Source organism: Equus przewalskii, chromosome 23 (genome assembly GCF_037783145.1).
Source record: "Equus przewalskii isolate Varuska chromosome 23, EquPr2, whole genome shotgun sequence".
NCBI lineage: Eukaryota > Metazoa > Chordata > Mammalia > Perissodactyla > Equidae > Equus > Equus przewalskii.
In genome coordinates this window covers 15174027-15199885 of record NC_091853.1, presented here as the reverse complement: position 1 = coordinate 15199885, position 25859 = coordinate 15174027, and the positions used below count along the sequence as shown (strand labels likewise).

General features: G+C 40.5%; 1 protein-coding gene and 1 non-coding gene across 4 annotated transcripts in view; both read right to left on the bottom strand.

The window, feature by feature from the left end:
- The window catches only part of CACNA1E (calcium voltage-gated channel subunit alpha1 E), a 475242-nt gene that overhangs the window by 96062 nt on the left and 353321 nt on the right, over positions 1 to 25859 (bottom strand). The window lies entirely within an intron of this gene.
- On the bottom strand, positions 12523 to 12630 carry LOC139079033 (U6 spliceosomal RNA). The gene has a single exon (XR_011532295.1). It is a non-coding gene; the product is annotated as a U6 spliceosomal RNA (small nuclear RNA).

Here is a 25859-nt window from a genome sequence, read left to right as displayed (position 1 = left end):
TGCACTGACCCAAAGGGAGCCAGGTGAACTAGTGGGAATGCAGTAGTTGCCAGGTAACTCCTGGACATGGTCACCACTGTTTCTCTTTGTTTGGATCCCCTAAAATCTCTGTCCAGTTAGTCTATGAAGTATGCGTGTGGCAGCTCCCTCTGGTCCCCAGAACGAACACGTAGCTTGATTTCTGGTGAGAGAGGCCAATAAACCCCAGTCTAACCTCCCTGTGTATTTGGAAGTTTCCCGGCTCCAACCTCACCAGCTGGCTTCCTTGCTCTCCTCTGCCATTGCAGACCCTGTTTCCTCCCACCCTCCCACCTGGCCTCTTCACTGGGGCTCACAAGCCTAGAGCCCAGCAAATCTGGCCTGATGTTTTAAAGAAGCCTCTTGGCTAAAAGAAGTAAAGCAAACAATGTGTACAGTGGGGACACTTCCTAAGTGCCCAGGACTTCTCCCTTTGACTAGTCTGCAGGCTCCATGAGGCCATGCAGAGCCTGCATCATATAACATTCCAACAAGGACCTAGGGAATTTAATCCAAGGCCGAGTAATACAGTAGATTCCATAGATTATGGAAATAAAATATTAAGAACAGTTAATAGTCATATAACACATTTGTGAAAATTTTAATTTACAAATCACTTTCATATAAACTATTTCATTTATATTTGCAAAAACTCTGGGAGATTCAGAAAGGTTACTTGCCCAACATCACCCAATTAGCAGGAGGCAGAACCTGAATTCAAACTAATGTCTTCTGATTCCACGTTAAGTGCTGTTTGCATAATGCCTCAGCTGTCTTCCATGCGGTCTAGAAGTCAACATTTAACATCTACAAAAGGGATTTAGTTTCAGCCCAGGCTGAGGCAAATAAAGATATAACAACAGAGTTTTGTGTTTTTTCTAAAACAATAAAAATCCACTGTTCTGTGTTGGGTTAACAAAGACCTAGAATAAAACTCACAGTATTAGTCAAGCTAGTGATATACTGCTTGATTTTTGCATCCATATCATAGTCACCACTTATGCACATGCATACTGCATTCTGGAGCAAATAGGGATAAACAGGATTCAGCTCCACTACCCGCCAAAAATAAGTAACTATTCTAACCTTAGATTCAACAAGCCCGCCAGTCTCGTGAGCATATATGTAGCCAGACCTAGGAAAAGGAAGCGTGTTCCTCCCACTGGTCCCCCTCTCTACCCTGAGTACCTGAGTACTCTCTCCTCTTCACAGAGGATCCTGAGGTTATTCAGATGATGATGCTTTTGCAAAGATAAAGCATATGACAGTTACCTCACTTAGTCATTCAGGTAAGCACTGCCAAAATTCCCATTGAAAGGTACCCCAAAGGCTGGCCCTATGAATACCTCAATTTATCCACTTCCTTGGATCAAGGAACGGGAAGTTTAAAAGGAGGAAATCTGGCTTACAGAACAGTGTGCATGCCCCCTAAGCCCTCTTGGCTTTAGCCTGTGGCTTAAGGTAAGAGGATGAGTAATCAGCTCCCTTTCATTTGCTCCATCCAGTGTTTCTACACCCACAGATGTAACAGAACTCCAGATGGGATGCATCTCGCTTTCAGAATTCCAAAGTAGGGGAACAAAAATAAATCCCCCTGTGATGTAGCATAAATACTGGGCATCTCAAGGCTAGGCAATCCAGGTAACCTCTGCTGCTAATGAACTGAATGAACTGGGCAGTAACCTCTCTGTCTCAGTTTCCTCATCAGTCAGTGTTGGCATTAGGACACAGAAACCCTCTGCTCATAGCCAGAGGCAGGAATAAATCTGGTTTACTCTAGGAGTCCTGACTGAATTCTTGTAAGAGACTGTAAAATGATAAAAATCCAAGGAAAAGGCAACCTATGGAGTGAAAAGGCAACCTATGGAAAGGGAGAAAATATTTTGCAAATCATACACCTGATGAGAGGTTAATATCCAAAATACATAAAGAACTCATAAAACTCAATAGTAAAAAACACCAAGCAATTCAATTAAAAAATGGGCAGAAGAACTGAATAGACGTTTTTCCAAAGAAGACATACAAATGGCCAACAGTTACATGAAAAGGTGCTCAATTTCACTAATCATCAGGGAAATGCAAAATCAAAGTACAATGAGATATTACTTCACACCTGTTAGAATGGCTTTCATCAAAAAGACAAGTGATAACAAGTGTTGGTGAGGATGTGGAGAAAACAGAAGCCTTTTGCACCGTTGGTGGGAATGTAAATTGGTGCAGCCACTAAGGAAAACAGTATGGAGGTTCTTCAAAAAATTAAAAACAGAACTACTATAAGATCGAGGAATTCCACTTCTGCGTATACATCTGAAGGAAGCAAAATCACACCCTCAAAGAGATTCTGTACCCCGTGTTCACTGCACCATTGTTTACAATAGCCAAGACTTGAAAACAACCTAAGCGTCCATCAACAGATGAATGGATACAGATATATATACTCAATGAAATATTATTCAGCCATAAAAAAGAAGGAAATCCTGCCGTTTGGGACAATATGGATGGACCTTAAGGGCATTATGCTAAGTAAAATAAGTCAGACAGAGAAAGAAAATACTGTATGATCTTACTTATTTCTGGAATCTAAAAAAACTGAACTCATAGAAACAGAGAACAGATTGATGGTTACCGGAGGTGGGGGATGGGGGATTGAGGAAATGGGTGAAGACACAAATTTCCAGTTATAAGATAAGTCAGTTCTGGGGTTAAAACATGGTGATTATAGTTAACAATACTGTATTTCTATATTTGAAAGTTACTAAGAGAGTAGATCTTAAAAATTCTCATCACAAGACAGAAAATTTGTAACCATGTGAGGTGATGGATGTTAACTAAACCTACTGTGCTAATCATGCACAATATATACATATATCAAATCATTATGTTGTATACCTTAAACTAATACAACGCTGTATGTCGATCATATCTCAATAAAACTGGGGGTAAAAACCAAATTGTGTTTCATTGTAGATATACTTCTTACCCAATTCTGTTATCCATAATTTTTCACTGCTTTTTTTTCCTGGGAGGATAACCTGCGGTTGCTCTCCTGACACAGCTCTCACACAGATGTAAGGAAGGTGAGCTGGAGTTGAGCATGGATGAGTCTATATTCTAGTTGTCACATGTGTACGCAAGGTTTGGGTTTCTAAATTTCAGTGATGGAAACTAAGAAGGCGGCTGATCTCCTTGTACTGCATAGTTTACTACAATTTTCTTCTTTCATCCAGTTAGTGAATTTACATTTGTGACTACTTTTGTTTTCCAGCAGATTACAGGAGAGGCATAATTTGTAAAAATCAACTATTCATACATAGCCAATTCTATATTGTTCACAAGTAGATGGAATTGAAGAATTATGTAGATAATCTCAGACAAGACATAAACACCCAAAATATTTATCAGGTGTGCCTGGGAGGGGTATGTCACAGTTGTCTTTCAAATCATATTTATGTTAATATTAAAACTGATTTATATTTTATGAACTTATGGACCTGTAAGGAAGCCATCGACACACATAATTCACAAAGTGGCTAATCTGTACATTAATAAATTACAGTGACTGGTTTTAGCCCATGGGGTGATGGGAGGAGCTTTGGTCATTAACATTAACATTGCCAGAATTTATCATGAGCTGACTACTCCTGGGAATTAGAAGTGATGTTCACTGAAGCCTTGCTCCAGCCTGAAATTCCTGCCCACGTTGCGTCATCTCAGAGTCACAGGGCACCTGGACAGGTATCCCTACATTTCTCTAGTGAGGAAGATATTCTGGAAGGTTTGCTGTGACAGGAAATGCTCTGTTGGAGGACTTTTTGGCTCCTGTTTTGGCCTCCAGCTCCAGACCCCTCCTCCTGATTCTGTACATACAGGGAGCTCTGTTTACTGATCCAAGGCTCTCACTGCTGTCATGGCAACCAAAAGGCAGACAAAGCCCGCCAGGATGGGCTGGCCTGTGTGACTCAAAGATCTGTTTACCCACACTCCTGTACACACTTGTACACTTCATCACACACACACACTGGCACAGATACACACATGCTCACATTGGCACACAGCAGCATATGTAGACAGACTTTGCCAAGAACACAAATGGCCACATGGTCATATTCCTATTAATCTTCAGAGCCCATATTTCCAAAGTGCTTCACAGTCCCCAAGGGAACCTTGACAGTGTTCCTGTAAGACGTTTGCTTCAGGAGGGAGCAATTTGGGTTAGACATCAAGAAAAACCTCTCTGACCCTAAATGTTCGGAAACTAACAGAGAAATTGGGGGAAGTCAGATAGGCAATTGTGTGCTGGCAGTGGTTTAATTTCAGTCTCATTGGAAAACAGGCCGGGGGATGGGGCATAAAACAGCTTTTCAGTGTTCTTATGAGCATAGGGAAGCTTTGCTCCCATTTTTCAAAGGAGCAAACACAGCCCAGAGAAGGTAAACACCTTACTGAAGGTCACATAGTTCCAGAAAGGATTTAAGGTGACTTAGGTTGTCAATAAATAAAGGCCAAAACAGCACCCAGTCCTCTAAATGCCATCCAGTGTTGACTCTAATAAGCAGGATGGATGGGCATCCAAGAGGGTGAGGGACGTATTAACTCAGGCACCGCATCGTATTGTCTCACTCCTTAGAGATCAGGGGCTTTGGGAGGGCTCCTCTGACGAGCAGAAGTCCTTCCCTAAAGCAAATAAATGGCCTTACACAGAGCACCGTATCCCACCCCCACTCCTCCACCCTCACCCACAGCAATGAAAGAAAGGCCATGGGTCTCACAGGCCAGAATGTCAGGCAGGGAGGACCTGACAAATGGCCTCTCCAAGCCTGGCCTTTTATATGCAAGAAAACCAAGGCACAGAGAGGTCAGACAGCTTGCTGGCCCAAGGCCTACAGTCCATGGTGGCTGACCAGGAGCATCCCTTCCCTCTCCAGGTTCCAAAGCCAATGCCATTCCACATCTTCAAGACATTTCAGTCCCAAGAACTCAGAGGCAGATTATTTCACCACCTCAGGGAATGCATGATCTTTTTTTTCTCTCGCTCTTCTTGTCATTGAGATCTTGTTTACTTATTTGTTTGAGTAGATGCAAGGCAAAGCCTGGCAATTCACATAATAAATGATGTGGGATAATGAAGGAGCTGGAGTATGTTTCCTGTTTCCCTTTTCAACTTTGAAGTTGGTGGAAATCAGACTGTTAAAGCACAATGATTAAAAGCTCTGGACCTGGACCAAACTGGGTTTGAATCCTGGCTCCATCAGGGTATGATTTAGGGCAAGTTCTTAACCTCCAAGTCTCAGGTTCCTCATTTGTAAAATAGGAATAAACGCCATACCTGTCCCAAAATTGTGTAAGGATTAAATTAAGTAATAGATGGAAAGTGAAAAGTATAGTATCCAGCAGAGAGTGGACGTTCCAAGTACCAATTTTAAGTGTTACTGACACCCCTGAGAATGTATCAAACACACATAACCTCTTATCAAGGCCTTCATCTATAGATATATATTCATTCTGCTTCTAAATGTAATTTATTGACTGCCTGCTACGTGATGGGCATTGTTGTAGAAAATGGGGATACAGCAGCAAACATAAAAGCAAAAATCCTTGCCCCCAGGGAGCTTACATTCTAGAGGAAGAGACAGACAATAACCAAGATAAATTAGGGCAAAGTAAAGTATGTTATATACTGACAAGTGCTAAGGGAAAAATAACGCCTAGAAGAGGAATAGCAAGTATGAGGAAGGGGTCTGGAATTCGGGGTAGAGCGGTCAGGGAAGGCCTCACTGAGAAGACTTGAGAAATGACAGGATAGATGTGAGGGAATGAGCCAAGGAGATATCTGAAGGAGAGCATTCCAGGGGGGGCAACAGCCAAGGCAGAGCTGTGGGGCAGGAACATGCTGTAGGAGCTTTTGAAGAGCAGAAAGGGGTCAACATGGATGGAGTGGACTGAACGAATGGAAAACAAATGAAGTGAGGTCAGCGGGGGTAACAGGTCGCACAGAGGTAGAGGGGTAGACCAAGCAGGGCCTTTGAGGCCCTATAACAATTTGACTTTTACTTGATGTGATATGGAAACCATCGGAGGAGTTGCAGTAGAGGAGCCAAAAATGTGATTTGAGTTTTCAAAGAATGTCTCTGGTTGCCCTGTTGAGAACAGGAACAGGCTGAGGAAGGCTAAAGGTGGAAACAAGGAGACCTTCTAGGTTATTTCCAGATCATAGCTGCCTTGGCCAGAGTGGTGGGAGTGGGGATACTGAGAAATATCAGGGTTCTGCGTATATTGTGAAGGGGAGAGCTAAGAGGACTTGCTGACACCTTGAATGTGGAGCATAAGAGAGATGCGAGTCAAAGGTGACCCCAAGGTTTTTTAGCTTAAGCAACTAGAAGGATGGAGTTCAATTAACAGATGGAAAAATACTGGAAAGAGTGGTGTCTGGGGGAAGATGAGGAGTTTAGCTGCATATGTAAGTCAGCTAGACATCCTGACACATTTATATTAAAGATCACTAAGCCCAACAGCACCAGTTCTTTGTTATCCACATAAGATGTGCCAGCTGCTTCAAGGATTATCTGCTGTGAATGAAACAGAGTCATCCTATACTGTCTCTCCAATACCCTTCCTTCTTCTCCCCTGCTGGCATGTGCTAGAAAGACATTAACTAATTTTTGAGCAAAATATAATCAAGAAGTTGCTGTTGCTATTGCTGCAAATAAAATTCAAAATGAAACAAAACAACCCCCTCCCCCAAATATTCTTGAATTCTGCACCATTTCAAACACTTGCTCATTTCCTTCCATCAGCAGGGATGACCAAGGGACAGTGTGCACCGTGAACACTGAAAAGTTACGAGTTCTCACATGCTTGTCCTTACAACCTTTTAAGAACGGAACTAGGGGACCACGCTTTCACTCTTATCAGAAAAATAAAGGCATAAAGAATCAACGTGACTAGTGAAAGACAAGGAGTTACAAAGCGGAATTCAGATCTCTCGATTCCGTTGAATTACCTACCAGTCTGTGCCACCTCGTTTTAGCACACAGACACTATCAAGGCACAAACTCAGGGGCACACATGTCGTGTTCTCTCTCCTATGCATATATAATAGTGTATGTTTCAGTCACAATATTTCAGTGGGTTCAAAGCCTATAGTGCAGGAAGAATGAGCCCTGGGGAGGTAAGAGCATTTCATATTCTTCTCTCTCCCCCACTTCCACCCCCCCACAGCATTCTAATTACAGTATGAAAGAAGCATCTTGACAGAGAACAAACGGCTGTGTTCTTTTAAAAGACACTTTTGGCACTCCTCTGAGAAGCTGCAGGGGTAGGTGCCCCCCCCCCCCCCCCCCCCCCCCCGCCAAAAGGTTCTGAGGCGCCTGAGGAGTGGGTGTGTCAGTGTTCAAGGGAGTGACAGAGTTTATTACCAAGTTGGGTCATTATACACTTAACATGGTGTGAGCATTTTTTTTTCCTCTGTAAAAAACTTTCAATTTCCCAGAATCCTTTGTTTGATATCTCCAGATAGTTTAAACATTAAAGATTCCTCTCAGGAAGGTAAAATCTTCCTGGTTCAGCATCAAAAGATTCTTCCCTGTCAAAACAAGCCCTTTCTTCGGCTTTGGAATGGACGTGTGCAACCAAACAGAAGGCCCAGAGCTGACGGAACAGGAATGGTGGAGAGTGAGGAGCGGAGCAGAAATTTGAAGGAAAAACGGGCCAGAGAGAACCTGATGAGGAGAGAGGCCTGAAGGGAGGGGAAGAAAGTTTGGAGACTTGGTCAAGGCTAAGGCACCAAACATGAGCTCACCACACAGAAAGGCTTTCCCCTCTCTGCCCTTCAAAACGTCTCCACAATGGGATACACAGGCATTTTCATTCATACATCCACTCATTCATATCTTCAGGGTATATCAGAAAGCCCCTCAAACTTAGTTCCATTTTTCAGACAGAACCTCAAGGCTCAGAACAGCAACCTGACTTGCCCAAATCACACAGTCTATACCAGAAGCAGCTGTACCTCAACCATTTTCGCTCCTTGTACTGTCCACTCCCTTGTTGGCGACCCTTTCATGCTATAATAAACTCGGTGAGGGCAGGAGCTGTGCTGAATTGTTCTTGTTCAGTGTTATACCCATAGTCCCAGCACCGACTGGCTGCTCAAGAAATGTTTGCCAAGTGAATGAACTGCACCACACGCTAGAGGCAACCACTGGCAAAGGGAGTTTGGGATGGATTTTGAAACAAGAGGAGAGAATGGATCCAGATGAGTGAGGCATGTGCCCTGTGTCTCAGTCCTGAAGAGGTGTGGGTCCTGGACGTGTAGAGTCAACAGGGGTGGGGGGTGCCCATGGATCTCTGACTCTAGCTTATTCTTCCAGGAAAGGCTTCTGCTCTTAGGCTTCCCTGGTTTGCTTCTCCGTAATCTCCCTTGTTTCTTCTGTAAACATTGGAGTGCCCCAGGGCCCAGGCCTAGGTCCTTGCCTCTAGCCATTCTCCCTCTAGGTGATCTCATACAGGCCCATGGTGTCAACATCATCTCTATGCTAAAGACTAACAAATGTATATCTCCAACCCCAATTCACCAGTGAGCTCCAAACCCATTCATGCAACTGTCTACCTGATATCAGCCACTTGGACGTCAAACAGGCATCTAAAACTTAACATGGCCAAAATAGATTTTTTTTATTTCTCCTCCAAACTGCTCCTCCTCTGGTCTCTCCCATCTCAGAAAATAATACCATTCAAGCTAGGAGTCATTTTCAATTCTTCCCTTTCTCTCGTTGCAAACCCAATCCAATCCATAAGTGACTGCTGGCAGTCTTACCACCTTCTGTCCAACTCCATGACTATCACTCAAGTCCAGGCTCCTCTGGTCTTTTGCTTGGATGCTTCCGTCTCCAGTAGCCCACAACAGCCTCCCTAACTGACTTCTTGTTTCCACCTTTGTCCCAATCCCAAGGACTGACTTTTTAAATACAAAATAAGTCATGTTACCCCACCTGCTTAAGACTCCTGGCTTCTGTTGTTAAAATCCAAACTTCTAACTATAGTCTACAAGACATGGCTCTGACCCTTGTCTGTCTCCCTGACTTCAGGAGGCCTTCCCTGCCCCAGAATCAAAATTAATAATCCCACTATTAATTCCATTAATAACAATTGTCACTAAAAGATGATCTTGTTCATCTATTTGGATTTTTTGTCTTTCCACAAGAATGGAAGTTATATGAAGAAAGAGTCTCTTCTCTCATGTTCACCTCAGTGCTCAGAACAGTGCCTGGTACCTAGAAGGAATCCAACAAATATTTGTTGCATGAGTGAATAAAGGTAACAGAACATTCAGAATTATATAGTCTTTCCTCTGGAGGTTAAGTCCCCTCCATGAGTCATGACCACTGCAGATCCTATTGACTACTTGTGCGGTCAATTCCTCTACCTCCAAGAACTAATTCTCAACCAAGCCAATCTGAAAATGAGCTATGCACCTTTTCTTTCACACTTTATGTGAACTTTCAAAACCACTCCAAAGCTGTAAAGTGTGATCACGGCAGGCAATTCTTTAGTATATTCAGCTTAAATATTTTCTGCTGCATTTGAGACCTTATCCCTTTGTAGTCTCACTTAAATTGATGGTTATCTTTTATTTAGAAGTCTTTCTCTAATTGAGGATATTTAATAAATCACCAACTTCTTTAGTCTGTCTTACAGTTAACCTAAGTTTTTCATTAAAATTCAATTAATTATTACCTCCTTGAAAACTTCAATGTCTTTTAGAGACAAACGCTACAAAAGCAGGTGGTGTACAAGCAAAGATGTTCTCCCTGAAAGGCTGGCATGCGGTGGACATTAGTGCTTAGGACTATTGTAGGCTATGCACTTTCCAGCGAGGGCTGCACAACAATAAATACACATCTAAAGTAACAAGATGTCAGGAAAGATACTTAAACATGTAGTAGAGTAAAAAAGAACTGTATCTGGACTCAATACACCTGGCTTTGAATCGCAGACCACAGGGAAGTCATTTAACCCCTCTGAGGCTCGATTTCCTAATAAATGGCATTGATAAAAATACCAACCTCTGTGCGCTGTTGTGTCAAGGGGCTCACAAGAGCAAAGGCACCAATCTTGGTGTCTCACATGGTTAAGTCTCAAATATGCAAGTTGAATCCGAATCTGAAGCCCCAAAGTAGCTGGTTCTCTTAAAGTCCAAAGATCTGTGAGTGGATGACTCTTGCTATTTTATCCCCTTGGGATATTAACTCAAAACACCTATTTGGGTCAAGGACAATATAAATCAACACCAGAAAGGAAAGAATATCAGTGAGGTTTAGAGAGGAGGAAAGTACATCTTTTGACAAAGTCTATGATACTGAACATTTGAAGCCTATTTGACTACTTCTCAATTCTAACTGCTCTCTTCATAGATTTCTGGATAACTCTGCCTCCTTCAGAAGAAGTCACTTTTGCATAGGGCTTTTAGATGAGGATTTCCTTCAGAGAAGACTTTCTAGAGTTTGGAGCGATCAGGGACATGTGTGTAAATGAACGCATTAGGGACAGAGCTGACAGTTTGGGCCGCAACCCCCACCCCAGCATAGCCTTCTAAGAACTTCCAAGGCCCTTCCCTTACCAAAGTCTACCCTTATGTATTTATAGCTATCAGTAGATCTACTCATCACGGAGCAGTGGTACTCAAAGTGTGGGCCACGGACCCATGCCCATCTGCACACTGCTACTAGTTCATGATACGATAAACTCAGAAATTCAAAGTGCTTAGTAACTTCTCTAACAATTTGGCAGATATTTTATTTCTATTGACTTTAACAATAAAAATTGAGGGCTTATATTTTATATCTCTTTGCATTTATTTCTTTTCTATGGCAATCCATTCTGGTTGCAACTGCATTTCACGAAAGTCTCAGTACACACTAGACTGGGAACATTACAAAGGGATTCTTCACCACAGATAGATGGAGAAGCACTATCTGAAGCAAAACCATTTCTTTGCAGCTTGAAGATGTGGTATTGAGATCATCATACTAATTACCATTTATTCTGTGTTTATGATGTACCAGAAACTCTGCTAAATGTTTTATAAGCACTCTATCATTTAAGATTCACAAAATACATGATATCATCTCATTTTTAAAAAGAGGTCAGAGGATGTTAAAAAATCTGTTCAAGATTATAAAATGAAGAGCCACAGAACCAATATTCTTCTGACCACAAATAGGTCTAGAGAGGCAAATGAGAAGGCAGGAGGGAGGCCTGTGCCGCGTAAGGCCCTTAAAACTATATTGGCAGCATTTTGCCACATCTTTTCAATGTTCCTTTCCCTTCTTTCTGTCTGTGTGCCCTCCTCCTCCGCTTTCTGTTTTTCTTCTTTTTCATCCTTTTCTGTCTTCCCTTCTGCCTCTCATCCCCAAGCATGGGCTCAGCCAAAAGGCTAGGACCTGAGGTCACAAAAGCCCATGAACTCCATGACAGGATGTCCCTGCTCTGTGCAGTTGGAAGGATGAAGCCATAAGGAGGCATTAAATTCACATTCTCATTGTGCGCAGGAAGTAGGAAATTGGCATTGTCCTTTTATTATCAAACAGCAGTTAAGAGAAATGGATTCTCATTAACAGCACCAATTTTCAATAGCATAAATAATAGCTATATCCTTTTGGAAGCAAACATGCTCTGCTAACAAACTCAAATCATTTTTTTTTTAGATATCTTGCATCCAAGTATTACAATGAATTCTAACTTTAAGTTAAAATATCACTTCTTTCCAAATCTTCACTCTTACCTGAAAATATGTCTTACCTGAAAACATTATCTGTCCATACACGTGGCTACATCCACAGTCATGAAAAGGCACACACATACGTATGGGTACACACATACACACGTATACAGCCACAGCCTTACTCACAGGAAGGCTGCCACCTGAAAAGATTCCCATGCTAACATTTTTTCCGGAGGTGTACCTACTGCTTTGCAGTAATGCCTCCTACCTGGGAACTAGTAAATACAGGCTTTATTTCTAAAGTGGTAATTAGATAGAATTTGGCTAAATAATTCTGCTTAAATGTGAAATAAGACAGTCACTACGACGCTATAACTGTATTTCCAACTAATGCTGCTCAGAAAACTGTTATACTTCTGGCAGAACAATGCACTAGTGTTCTGAAATACCTTTTTCACAAAATTCCGAGATGCTAGATAAATGACAACAAACATGCTAATTCATGCATTCTTAAGCTTTTAGGAAAGTAATAGAAATCTCCACGGTCAAAAAAACAAAAGCAGATGCATGTTATATAACTATTTTCTCCCAGTCTGCAGCTTGTCTACATCATTTTCTTTTCTTTTTAAGAAAAAGAAATAGTTTAATTTTAAGTATAATAGCACATTTCAAATTTGAATGATGGCAGATTCCTTAAGACAGTTCCCACACACCTGATGACAAATTTCAGACGTGATAAAATGTTTATGAGCTCTTCTGCAAAACTGTGAAGTATGTGACTGAACTATTTTCTTTTTTTTTTTTTTTGTGCACGTCAGCCATGCGCAGGGGCCATGCTAATCTTTTCTGTATTATTCCAATTTTAGCATATGTGCCGCCAAAGCAAGCACTACATTAATTTTCTTAATGGTGTCTTTTGATGAACAGGAATTTTTTTTGACAAAATCTAATTTACCAATTTTTTTGTTTTAATTGTTTGTGCTTTTCATGTTCTGTCCAAGAAATATTTGTCTATCCCTAACTCTCATAGATATTCCCAAATTAATATTTATCTACAGAGAGATATAACTGTCTAGATTCACTTTTTTTCCCTATACCCATATCCAGTAGATCTAGCATTATTTATCAAAAAGACTTTCCGTTCCCCATTGAACTGACTTTGTGCCTTTGTCAAAAAACCAAGCAACTGCCTATATGAGGGGCTCTCTATTCTTTTCCACTGATTTGTCTATCTTCACACCAATACCATATTGTCTTGTTTACTGTAAATCTTAAACTCAAGTAATGCAAGTCCTACAATTTTGTTCTCCTTTTTCAAAATTGTTCTGGCTTCTCTAAAGTCTTCGCATTTCCATATCAATTTGCAAATCGTCTTGCTTCTATCTTCAAATTAGCCTGCTGAAATTTTGATAGGGATACTACTGAATCTATATATTGATTTAGGGATAATGATATCTTAATAAGTCTTTCAATCCATAGAGATGGTATGCTCTCCATTTTTTTTAAAGACTTCTTTAATTTATTTCAGCAATGTTCTGTAGTTTTCAGTATAGAAGTCTTGCACATCTTTTGTCACATTTATTCCTAGGTATTTCATTTTGTTACTTTTTTTTTTAAAGATTTTTATTTTTTTTCCCTTTTTCTCCCCAGAGTCCCCCAGTACATAGTTGTATATTCTTCGTTGTGGGTCCTTCTAGTTGTGGCATGTGGGACGCTGCCTCAGCGTGGTCTGATAAGCAGTGCCATGTCCGCACCCAGGATTCGAACCAACGAAACACTGGGCCTCCTGCAGCGGAGCACGAGAACTTAACCACTCGGCCACGGGGCGAGCCCCATTTTGTGTTACTTTTAAATTACTTTTAATTCATTTAAATTGAATTATCATTGCAAGTATATATAACCTAATTAATTCTTTTATATATTGATCTTATATCCTGTTACTTTGCTAAATTTGCTTATTAGCTCTAGCAGTTGGTAGATTCTATCGCTAGATTTTCAAAATATATGATCATGTCGTCTTTGAAAAAAATTATAGTTTTACTTCTTCCTTTCCAATCTGCATGCCCTTTATTTCCTTTTCTTGCCTTATTAAAATGGCTCAGATCTATATGATAATGTTGAATAGAAGTGGTGAAAGTGAAAGTTCTTGCTCATTTTCAGATCCTAAGAGAAAAGGGACTAATATTTCACCATTCAGTATAATGCTAGCTGTAGGTTTTTTTAGATGCCCTGTTATGAGATGAGAAAGTTCTCTTGTATCACTAGTTTACTGTGAGTTTTTATTGTAAAGGAGTATTGGATTTTGCTATATTCTTTTGGTGCATCCATAGGGATGTCATATGCTTTTTTCCTTTTATACTGTTAATATGACACATAGTATTGACTGATTTTCAAATGCTAAACCAACTTTGCATTCATGGATTCAATATCACTTGGTCATGATGTATTATCTTTTATATTCTATCATATTTGATTGATAATATTTTGCCAAGGAATTTTGCATCTATGCTCATGATGAATACTATGCTGTAATTTTCGTCTCTTCTGATATACTTGTCAGGGTTAAGTATTGGAGTTATGCTTGCCACCTCAAATGAGTTGGGAAGTGTTTATTCTCCTTTATATTCTAAAAGAGTTCATGTAGGCTTGGTATTGTGTTTGGTAGAATTGACTGGTGAAGCCACATGGCCTGGAGGTTCTTGTGTGTGTGTGGCGGGGGGAAGGTTTTAGGTTATGAATTCAATTTCTTTAATAGATACAGGTTTATTCACATTTTCAATTTCTTGTATATGTTTTGACAATTTATGTTTTCAACTTGGCATTTTATCTAAGTTGTCGAATTTACTGGCATAAAATTATTCATACTATATCCCTATTATCTAATGTCTGTAGGATCTGTAGTGATAACCCCTTTTCATTCCTGATGTTGATAATTTGTGTTTTCTCTTTCTTTGAAATTTAAATTTCATAGGTAAGTTACAAAGTAAAGCAGATGGCAGTGAAGAAAATGCCAGTGAACTGTAAGATTTTTTTTTCAATGCAGCACATGAAATAAAAAGATGAGAAAAATGAAAAGGAGGTCAATAATAATGTTAGATAGAATGAAGGTCTTAAATAAGTCAAGTCAGAGTTCCAAAAAAGAGAGGAGATAGAAAGAGGAGAGGAAACATTTGAAAAGATAATAACTGAATTTCCCAGAATTGAGGAAATACTCAACTGAGGAAATATGTAGATATAGTAAGCACAACACATACAAAAGTGGGATAAATCAAAGGAATCCATAACTAGACACTAGAGTAAAACTACCCAACACCAAAGACAAAGTCTTTAAGAGCCTAAGAGAAAGAAGAAACTGATCACTTATTAAGGATGACAATGAGATCTCATCTGCAATGATGGAAGGTAGGATACAGGGATTATATCTTTAGAATGCTGAGAATAAATACTGTCACCTTTGAATTATGAATCCTGACAAACTAACATTTAAGAATGTGGTCAAAATAAAGATATTTTCAGATAAATAAACACTGAAGGAATGTGCACTGCTAAAGGAATCTCTGAAGAATGTACTTTAGAAAGAAAGAAAGCAATCTAAAAACAAAACTCCAAGAAGGGATAAACAATGGTAAGCAAAAAATGTGGTAGACGTGAGTAAATCTAACAAAATATATTTGTTTAAAATAATAAGCATTATGTCTAAAATGTTGGGTTATAAATTAGAACTGCATATTGGTCAATAATAGCTTATAAGCCAAAGCAGGGTAAAATGAATACTGAGTTTTTACATCAAATGGTAGGAAGGTTAAGGTATTGAGTTTATAAAAATTTCATTAATTTAAGAATGCCTGCTTACAACAAAAGACTCCGAATAGCCAAAGGATTCCTGAGAAAAAAGAACAAAGCTGGAGATACCACACTCCCTGATTTCAAAATATACTACAAAGCCATAGTAACCAAAACAGCATGGTATTGGCACAAAAACAGACACACAGATCAATGGAACAGAATCAAGAGCCCAGAAAAAAACCCCATACATTTATGGACAGCTAATATTCAACAAGGGAGCCAAGAGCATACAATGGAGAAAGGAGAGTCTCTTCAATAAATGGTGTTGGGAAAACTGGACAGCCACATGCAAAAGAATGAAAGTAGACCATTACCTTACACCATGCACAAAAATCAACTCAAAATGGATTAAAGACTTGAATGTAAGACCCAAAACCATGAAACTTCTGGAAGAAAACACCGCCAGTACGCTCTTTGACATCGGTCTAGCAGCATATTTTCAAGTACCATGTCTGACCAGGCAAGGGAAACAAAAGAAAAAATGAACAAATGGGATGACATCAAACTAAAAAGCTTCTGCACAGCAAAGGAAAACATCAACAAAACAAAAAGACAACCTAACAATTGGGAGAAGATATTTGCAAACCATATATCAGATAAGGGGTTAATATCCAAAATATACAAAGAACTCATACATCTCAGCAACAAAGAAACCAACAACCCAATTAAAAAATGGGCAAAAGATCTGAACAGAGATTTCTCCAAAGAAGATATACAGATGGCCAACAGGCTTATGAAAAGATGCTCAACATCATTAGCTTTCAGGGAAACACAAATCAAAATTACAATGAGGTATCTCCTCACTCCAGTCAGAATGGCTATAATTAACAAGACAGGAAACAACAAGTGTTGGAGAGGATGTGGAGAGACAGGAACCCTCATATACTTGGGAGTGCAAACTGGTGCAGCCACTATGGAAAGCAGTATGGAGTATCCTCAGAAAATTAAGACTAGATCTACCATATGATCCAGCTATCCCACTGCTGGATATTTATCCAAAGAACTTGAAAATACAAAGGCATAAAGATACATGCACCCCTATGTTCACTGAAGCATTATACACAATAGCCAAGACTTGGAAGCAACCTAGGTGCCCATCAAGGGACAAATGGATAAAGAAGATGTGGTATTTATACACAATGGAATACTACTCAGCCATAAGAAATGATGAAATCCAGCCATTTGTGACAACACGGATGGACCTTGAGGGTATTATGCTAAGTGAAATAAGTCAGAGGGAGAAAGTCAAACACCGTATGATCTCACTCATAAGTAGAAGATAAAAACAAAGACAAACAAACACATAGCAACGGAGAATGGATTGGTGGTTACCATGGGGGAAGCAGGGGGGAGGGCAAAAGGGGTGATTAGGCTCACATGTGAGGGGATGGACTATAATTAGTTTTTGGGTGGTGAACATGACGTGATCTACAGAATTCAAAATATATTATGATGTACATCTGAAAGCTATATAATGTTATAATCCAATGTTACTGCAATTAAAAAAAATAAAAAAAGAATGCCTGGAAAAAATTAAAATTTAGCTACTGAAACAGACGTAGAATGCTAACTTCAAGTCTGATAGCAAGTGTAAGCAGAATAAGCGGAAAAAAGAATAAAAAAGCCATGTTTCTCTGATAAGACTATGCATTGAAAACCCCAAAGAATCTATATATAATTTAACAGAATTAAGAGAGTATAACAAGATTAATGAATAAGAATATCAATATCCAACAATCCACTGAAATTCTAGATACTAGAACAATTAGAAAATTAATCATAAAAAGATACCATTTGTAAAAGCTACCAAAGTCATGAGGTACCTAGGAATAAATCTGACAAAAGATGTGAAAGACCCTTCTGGAGTTATGAAATTATATTGAAAGACATTAAAGAAGGCACAGATAAATGAAGGCATCTATATGTTCATGGATAGACTTACTATTGTAAATGTCAGTTCTCCCTAAATTGTGCTATAGGACACAACACATTCCAATAAAAACTCTAACAGAGATTTTCTTGGAACCTGATAAGGATGTTAAAATTCACATGGAAAAGAAAAGCACTAAGAAGAGTCAAGAGATTTTCCTATACACGGTGCTGGGCAATTGACTATCTATATGGAAAATAAATGAAAATGGATCCTGATCCCAAGCCATTCACAAAAAAGATCACAGTAGGTTAAAGCCATATGTAAAAAGCAAATTTTACAAAAACTTTAGAAGAGAATGTAAGAATATCTTTATAATCTTGAAGGAGAGAAGGATTTTTTAAACAAGACTAAAAAACATAAACCATAAAGACTAAGATGGATAAACAAATAAACTTCGAACTTCTGTTCATAGTCAGGACATCATAGAACAAAATGATGACATGCTACAAACTACAAGGAGTTATTTCAAGACAAAAAACAAACGTCAAAAAAACTAATGTTTATCTAGAGTATATGAAGAACTCCTAGAAATCAACAAGACAAATAAAACAAAAGAAATATGGACAAAAGATGGGAACAGGTATTTCACAGTAGACAAAATACAAATGGGCAATGCATACTTGAAAATATGCTGAACCTCATTAGTAATCAAGAAAATGCAAATTAAAACCACAAGATGTTGTTTACATACGTCAAATTGACACAAATTGAGAAGTCAAAAAGTTCAAGTGTTGACAAGGATGTGGAACAACAGCATCTCATAAACTGCTGGTGAAATTGTAAATTGGCACAATCCCTTTAAAAAGAGATTTTAAAAATGCAATTGAGCATTCTCTTATAGAGTTGAATGTGCAAATACCCTCCACCCCTGGAGTCAAGAAACCTACTTCCAGAATTTTCATCACAGCATATTTGTATCAGCAAAAAACTAGAAGTATCCATCAAGTGGAGAATGCATAAATAACTTGTAGTGCATTTATACAGTGGAATTCTATACAGCAATGAAAGTGAGTGGACCAACATGTGTAAAAATAGAGCATGTTACAAAATTTATGTAACATTCAGTGATTTATTATGTAGGGAAACATACCTAGGTAGTAAAACTAATAAAAAGCAAAAGAATAATAAGCACTACCCTCGAGGGGGAGGCGGGGAGATGCAGGTGGGCAAAGGCCACTGGGCTTCACCGCTCCTGGTAATGCTCTCTCTCTCAAGCTTCCTTGTGAGCATCCAGATGTTGATTTTATTTATGTTTGTACCACATATATGTACAAACCATACATAAAATTATATCCATACATTTTTTTCTTCTGTATTTATGAAATATTTCAGACAGAAGGTTATTTGTAAGTCAATGAATCATGAGTCATGAAAACACAGTGCTTCATGGTTATGGGGGAGTTAAGTTACTTTGAGTAATAAGAAAAAAAGGACCAGACTGGAAGAAGAGCTGGTTTCTAGTCCCGACTCTGACATATTCTAGCTCCGTGATTCTGGGTAAGTCACCAACCAGCCTCAGTTTCTTTACAAAATGGAGATGATGATTTCTCTCGAAGTTATGGTGGGGATAAAAGAATAAATATATACAAAGGTGTTCTGGAAACTATACTAAGCCATATACTATCACGAAGACCCTAAAAACACAAACAGGAAATAATTTTTCTTCCATTACAAGAAATTATGTCTGTCAGCTGTATCCTTCTACAGCTGGCCCAGTGCCCTTTCTTTCAAAGATTTATAGAAGCAGTCAAAAATCATCTTAATTTTTACCCTCACCAAGTCCAGGGGTGAGCCTCTGGGGTTCTCAGACCCAGCTGCCTCGTATTCACTTAAATAGAACCTTAGGCACACCTTCCTCCTAGCCGTGCACATAACCACCTTCTCAAAGGGCCAAGCTCCAGCCAGCTGAGGGGTGGGCTTGACAAGCCAGCAGGAGCTGGTGAGGAACACCCCAGGCTGTTAAATTAGCAAATAACAAACCCTACTTCCTCGTGTATCTTGCTCTGAGTGACTCCCCAAAACATAAAGAGTCACAGATTCCAGAGCTCATTAAAGGAACACTAAAGGTCAGGACAGAAGACAGGAAAATCCCAGTAGAAGACTGTGAAGGTTGGTGGGAAAGTGCCATCTGTTCTTCTCTCTGCCTGGCACCTGCTGCCCCGATAACTCCAGGATCCCAGCTCCCATCTGGCTACTGGAGGCTAGAGAATGCATTCCTCCCTTCAGTGGGAACTCTTCTGTACCTCCACCAACCACCTCTCTTGAAATCTGTGAATTAAGGGGAGCTTGTTGAACCCCGCCTTTTATGTCATACTCCCAATCAAGCTGATCACATTTCTCTTGCCAAGGAGTCAATGAAACACACAGCTATAGTACCAGTAGGCATAACAATAAAAATCAGCATCACAAATCACCCAGGATCTCCACCTCTCTTTGAGGTCAGCTAGAGGAAAGTCCAATGTAGAGTCTTTTGAGAACGCCCTTGGCCCCTTACCTGCAAGCCTGCTTACCAAACACCTCCATACAGGGGAACTCTCTGCATGGAAGTCCTGCTAGAATCCCCACCTTGACCTGTCCTCTGAACATGTCCTCACTGGATTAGGAGGGCCTTACAATTCCATCCACGCTGCATCATCTGGATAGCGATAAGGATTACAAGAGGCTCATCATCTTGCTACCAGTCATAGCACATCAGCCTGAAAGGCCAACCCTTGGAGACACGAAGCCATCCATCACTTTGTAACCTGGGTTCTTATTGGCCTCCAAGGCTGTGTAATCCATCTAATGAGGGATGGAAACTTTGGTCCTTGACTCCAAATCAAGAAAAAGGGATAAGAGGGCTGGGAGTCAAATATCAAAAGGTTCATCTGACAAGGACAGGGAGACAAAGAGAACTGAACAGAAGTCTGGGAGCCTGGATTCCAGCCCTACTCTGCCACTCACCACCTCTGGGTGTCAAGACAATTGTGAGATGGGGGTGGACTGACTTCAGCTGTGAAATGTTCTCTAAGGGCCATGCTAGCTCGAGCACTCTAGGGCTGTAACTCAAATGAAGCCCCATTGCTCCTAGAAAGTGAAATTTAGAGAACTAGAAGCAGAGGATAAAGAATATGAAGGAGAAGACTATGTTATGTAAAATGCAAAACAATTGGGGTATAAAATGAGTAAGCTTTGGAAGCCAGGGGTAATAAAACTATGGAATATAGGTGACTTATTCTAAAAAGGCTTCTAGGCAAAGTCTGAGAGAGTCTCTTAAAAGTAGGTCTATTCATGATTTTCCCACAGAACTTAACAGGATCACAGTAGGAACGATACACGTTTACCGAATGAATGAGACCAGTACTGAGAACATCTGCTAGAGTGGGGTTTGCTGATATGATGTTTACAACTGGAAACACCTGCCCAAAACATGGCAATTTGGAACATTGTGAGAAAGACCTGGGATCCTCTCAGAAGTAAATAGGAGGCATCCCAAGAGAGTCCGAGTCAGGGGAGGTAAGGTGACTGACCTCTAAGAAGGAAGATGGTGGAATGGGCCTGCCATTGATAGAAAATAGACTGCACTGGGTTACTTATCCAGTGTCCAGCTTCGTTCCCCCGAGACCTGCACAAGGTCTTCAGAACACAGCACTGACTGATATGAAGGGTATAGTCTGTGGCTGCAAAATGGCTTGTCATGAGGACAACATGAAATAATAGATGTAAAAATAATTTGAAAAGTTAAAAGTGGGCTATGTGCTACCCAGCTAGGCAAAGAAACATTTTCTTTGTAAGCATGCACCTGGAGGAAAAAGGTCTTCATTTCTTCAACAAATTCTCATTCAGCATCTACTACGCACCAGACATGATGCTGGATGTTAAGTATAATATAAGACTATAATGTTAAGTATAATACTTGTAACAGTATGTCACTTTACAGTTTGTAAAATACTTTCACAAGGAGTGTCTCGAGAATAACTCAGTCTTTGCAATACAGTAAGCGCCCTACATAAAGTCACATTGACCACTTTAACTCAAAGTCTGTCAAACTGCAAATTAGAATCAACCTGTTTATTCCCTGTAGCATGACACTGAAAAAGCAAACAAAACAAAACAAAACCTTTTTGTTTAGGGAGAACATGCATCTTGAATGGGAATGTGGTATTATTGCCAAATGAGAAACCAATAAAGCAAATCAGCAAACCTAGTGAAGAACAGAGGAAGAAAATCTGATAGGAAACAGTCTCTTAAACCCGCACGAGCATGGGGGACAATTTCCTAAGAGACTGAAAAATTACAAGCTGAATAAAATTCAGTAGAAAGTGACTGAGAACAGGATTCAGGGGTCCTAGGTTTTGGTACCAACTCTGCCACTGTCTGTTTGTGTGGCTGTGGGAATTGGATTTTTTTCCAACCATTCAGACAGAGAATCTTATTCAGTGCCACTGGATAACGTGCCACTGGCTACAACGCAACGTGCAAAAATGTATAAGACACAATTTCTGTACTTAAGTAAATCCAATCTTCCCAGGAGACAGACAAGTAAACCAACAAAAATGGCATATGCTATAAATGGGACATGGATGCAATAGGGAGGAGGGAGACTCCAACACTATGGGAGAGGAGGGAAGGTGTCCAGGGAAGAAGACATTGTCTTTTGGAGGATAAGTAGAGAGTAAATGGTGACATTTGCCACAGAGAAAATACAGGGTGGATTGCAGGATTTGCTGGAAGGGAAAGTGAGGGTTCAGAGATGGACACACTGAGTCTAAGATGCCAGGGAGCATTAGGTGGGGATGGCTTACCCTTCTTAGTCCTTAAGTTTCCTCATCTGTGATAAGTAGAACTGACTAAAAGATAGTTTCCTTCACTTCTAGTTAGAGCATCTTTGAGGGTGAGTTCTTGTCTTGAAGTCCTCAACGTACTTAAAACTATTGTGTGTCCCATCGCTTTTGCAGGAGGCTAAAAGAAATCCAACAAGGTTGACTAACTAATGGTCACATGGAGTCTCTGTGTCAGAGCTGGATCAGCAAGGAGGCGATCCAAAGGGTAAGGGTCTGAGGTAACTGCTCTGGGGTCATGGGGTTGACATTAATGCTCTCACATAATATTTTTGGCTCTCTGCCTTCTCAGCCTCTGAGGTTGGATGCAGCCACATGACCAGTTTAGGCAAATATGTTTGAGGCCAAACACTTCACTGCCACGGTAAGCGCCTCCAGAACTCCTTCCCTCTGACACAATGTGAGAAAATGTGGCTAAAGTGCAGTAGGCAAGGAGAGAGCAGGAGGTCAGAGAGTGGCTGCTCCATCAGCCCAGGTTCTAGAGAAAGCACAACAATGATAGTGCCCCCAGACAACTGGATGATGAACACGTAACAAGAGCAAAAAATAAAGTGGCCCTGTGAGGTAGGTATTGTTACCTTCTTTTTATAGATTGGGAAACTGAGAGTCAATGAGATTAAATAACTTACTCACAGCTAGTAGGCGGTAGATCAGGATTCAAATCCTTGTCTGGCTCTATTCAAATACAACCCCGTTCCCCACAAGGACTTGATGTGATTTACTTTATTCTGTAGGTTGTAGGAAGTTCTGAAAGGTTTTTACATAAGGGAGCAACACGATTAACTCTATTTTAGGAAGATGGCTATGTTTGTGCCAAAGGCTAAAGATAAGTAAGGTGGGGACACTATTTGGTAAGCTATGACAGGAACTTGGGTCTGACATGATCAAGGGCATTAAAAATGGAAAGGAGGATGGATAGACCAACAGACATTTCACAGAATAAAAAGGAATTTGGAGACCAGATAAGGAAAAGCCAGAATTTTCAAAGGCCCCAAAGATGGCAAAGTGGGTGTATTAGTAGAGAGAGGAGGTGGGGATTTTGGTATAGGAAGTTAACTCGGTTTGCAGTATGATAAGCTTGAAGTAATTCATTCAGATCTATCACACTGTTGAAAATATGGCTCTGCAGTACAGGAGAGAGGCAAAAGTTGGGGATATGGGATCTGAGGGTCATAAGAAAATGGGAGGCTGATAGCTGTGGAAGTAAATGAGACCTCCCAGGAAGAGCAGGACAATAAGGCTCAGAATGGCTCCCTGTGGGGAACCAGTGTTTCACCAGGACGTAGAGAAAAAGAAATGAGCAAAGAGAGTGGGGTAGGCATTACTGATATGCACTCATCCAGTTCTCCTAGAATTCCAGGCACATGGAGGACTGCCCTTCTTCCCCCTTGACATGAGGCAAGGCCATGTGACTAGTTCTCACCAAGGAAATGTGAACAGAATCGTTAGATGACTCTTCTGTCCCAAAGTATTTAACTGTCAGCCTGAGTCTCTGAGAGGCATCTATGATACGCAATTTTGACTGTGCGACTTGAGAAAAAACTAACTTCGGTTGACTTAAGCTACTGAGATTTGGGGGTTGTTTGTTTCAGCAACAAAGCCTAATCTACACTGACTAATTTTGAGAGGCGGTGGTCAGAATGTAGGAAGTCATAAAAGGGAAACTTAAGGAAAGAGGAAAGGTCTCAATGAAGCGATCAACATTTTCAAATGCTTCAAGGATGTGAAAGAACTTCATGACTGAAAAGACTACTGATTTGGCAACATGGATTCACTGGGGACAACCGAGGACAGGTACGGGGATGTGGTGAAGTCTGCTGTTGAGGGGAGCTATGTCTGGAAAAGTAGAGAAACCATTCTCAGGCAGTTCTCTTTTTTTGGCTCTTTATTTCTAGAGGCAGGGAGTGTGAGAAGCAGGGTCAGCTGGGCTGGGGCTGGTTTGCATGTGAATTAGAGAGCAGGCACTTGGCGGAACACATAGTTCCTTGACCCTCCCTGGCCCTGTTGGTTGACAGCCTACACATCTCTCATGGTGGCAGTTTTCACTCACTCAAGCCCATTTGGTTGTCACATCCTTGGCTTATGCTGTCATCTCAAATCACATCCTTCACCCCACTGGTTGGAGGTTCATCTGTCATTACACATAGACCTGTTTCCTTGAAAAGTGCCCAGCCCACCTTCACAAGGACATAAAAAACACATTAAAAGTCCACTCATTGCCCAGGAAATACTTTCAGGGCCATCTCTCAATGCCCATGTTGACTCTGCTCACTCACTGTCCTCCTCCTACCCACTAGTTCCTCCAGCCTGTATCCTGACTCTCGTTCTCTGTCTAGCTGCTTAGACTGGGGACTCAGCTTTAGAACATCAGCCCTTGCTCTGACTTTGGTCCCCTTTAGCCATCAATTTGTTCGTCAATTCTGCGCACTGCCACAGCAAGGAACAGGTGGCCTGCCTATCCTAAGCTCCCCAGGCCACTGCCCGCCAGGCCTGCTCTTTGCCCAGCCACTGATAGGGGTAAGGATGTTGAGCAGCCTGAGAACCCCAACCCCTGTTGCCCTGTCCTGATGGGTAATGTGCCTTGGGAGTGTGGTTAGGGGCTCAGTCTCTCTGTCTCTCCCAGAACCAGCCAACCCTAAGGGACACTGGAAGTAGAAATTGTGAAAGTATACCTTTCCTCCACGTTTTCCTCATTTCCACAACATGTTCACCTCATGCACATGTTTACACTAGGCTCTCTGGCATTATGCCCTTAGCCTCCCCCTGGCTTCCCCAGGACCCTTGGCCCCGCAAGTTTGCCTTCCTCCAATAGGCATTGTTGCTCTGTGCATTTCCCGGGGGGCCAGCAGAGTCTAGGACAAAGTACACAGGCATTGGATTAAGAGAGACTTGAGTTCAAATCCTAGTCCCTCCATTTACTAGCTAGAAATCCTTAGAAATAATCTCGTGGTCCATATTTCCCCATCTATAAGATGAGGAGAACATAGCCTATCTTACTGAGTTGTTATGAGGATTAAACAGATAATACATGAAATTTTTCCTACCATACTGTGGCTATTCAATACATTTTGTTAACTTTCTTCTTATTTTTTCCAGATTCCTTCATCTCTTATAACTCTATTTCCTAGCTATTAAGATGATTCTGTCCTGCCTGGGTACCTCTCTCCAGGGGCTCTGTTATTCTAAGGTGCTAATAAATGAATCATGCAAAGGTGTTAAAGGAGCAGGAAGGAGAAAATGTGTAACTGTCACCACACATCATATTTTTAGTTATTTCGAGGAATTTACAAAGTCTCAACTCAGACACAATGGATAATAGAAAAATTATGTCTCACAGGAGACTAGTTAAGGAGGCCCTTAATAATAGCTATATATTATTGAACATCCATTATGTGTCAGGCTCTGTGCTAAGTTCATTGCATTAATTATCTCATTTAATCAACACCAAAAAAACCCTGTATGCAGTATTATAACCCCCATTTTACAGATTGGGAAACTGAAGCTTATAGAGGTGGGGAAA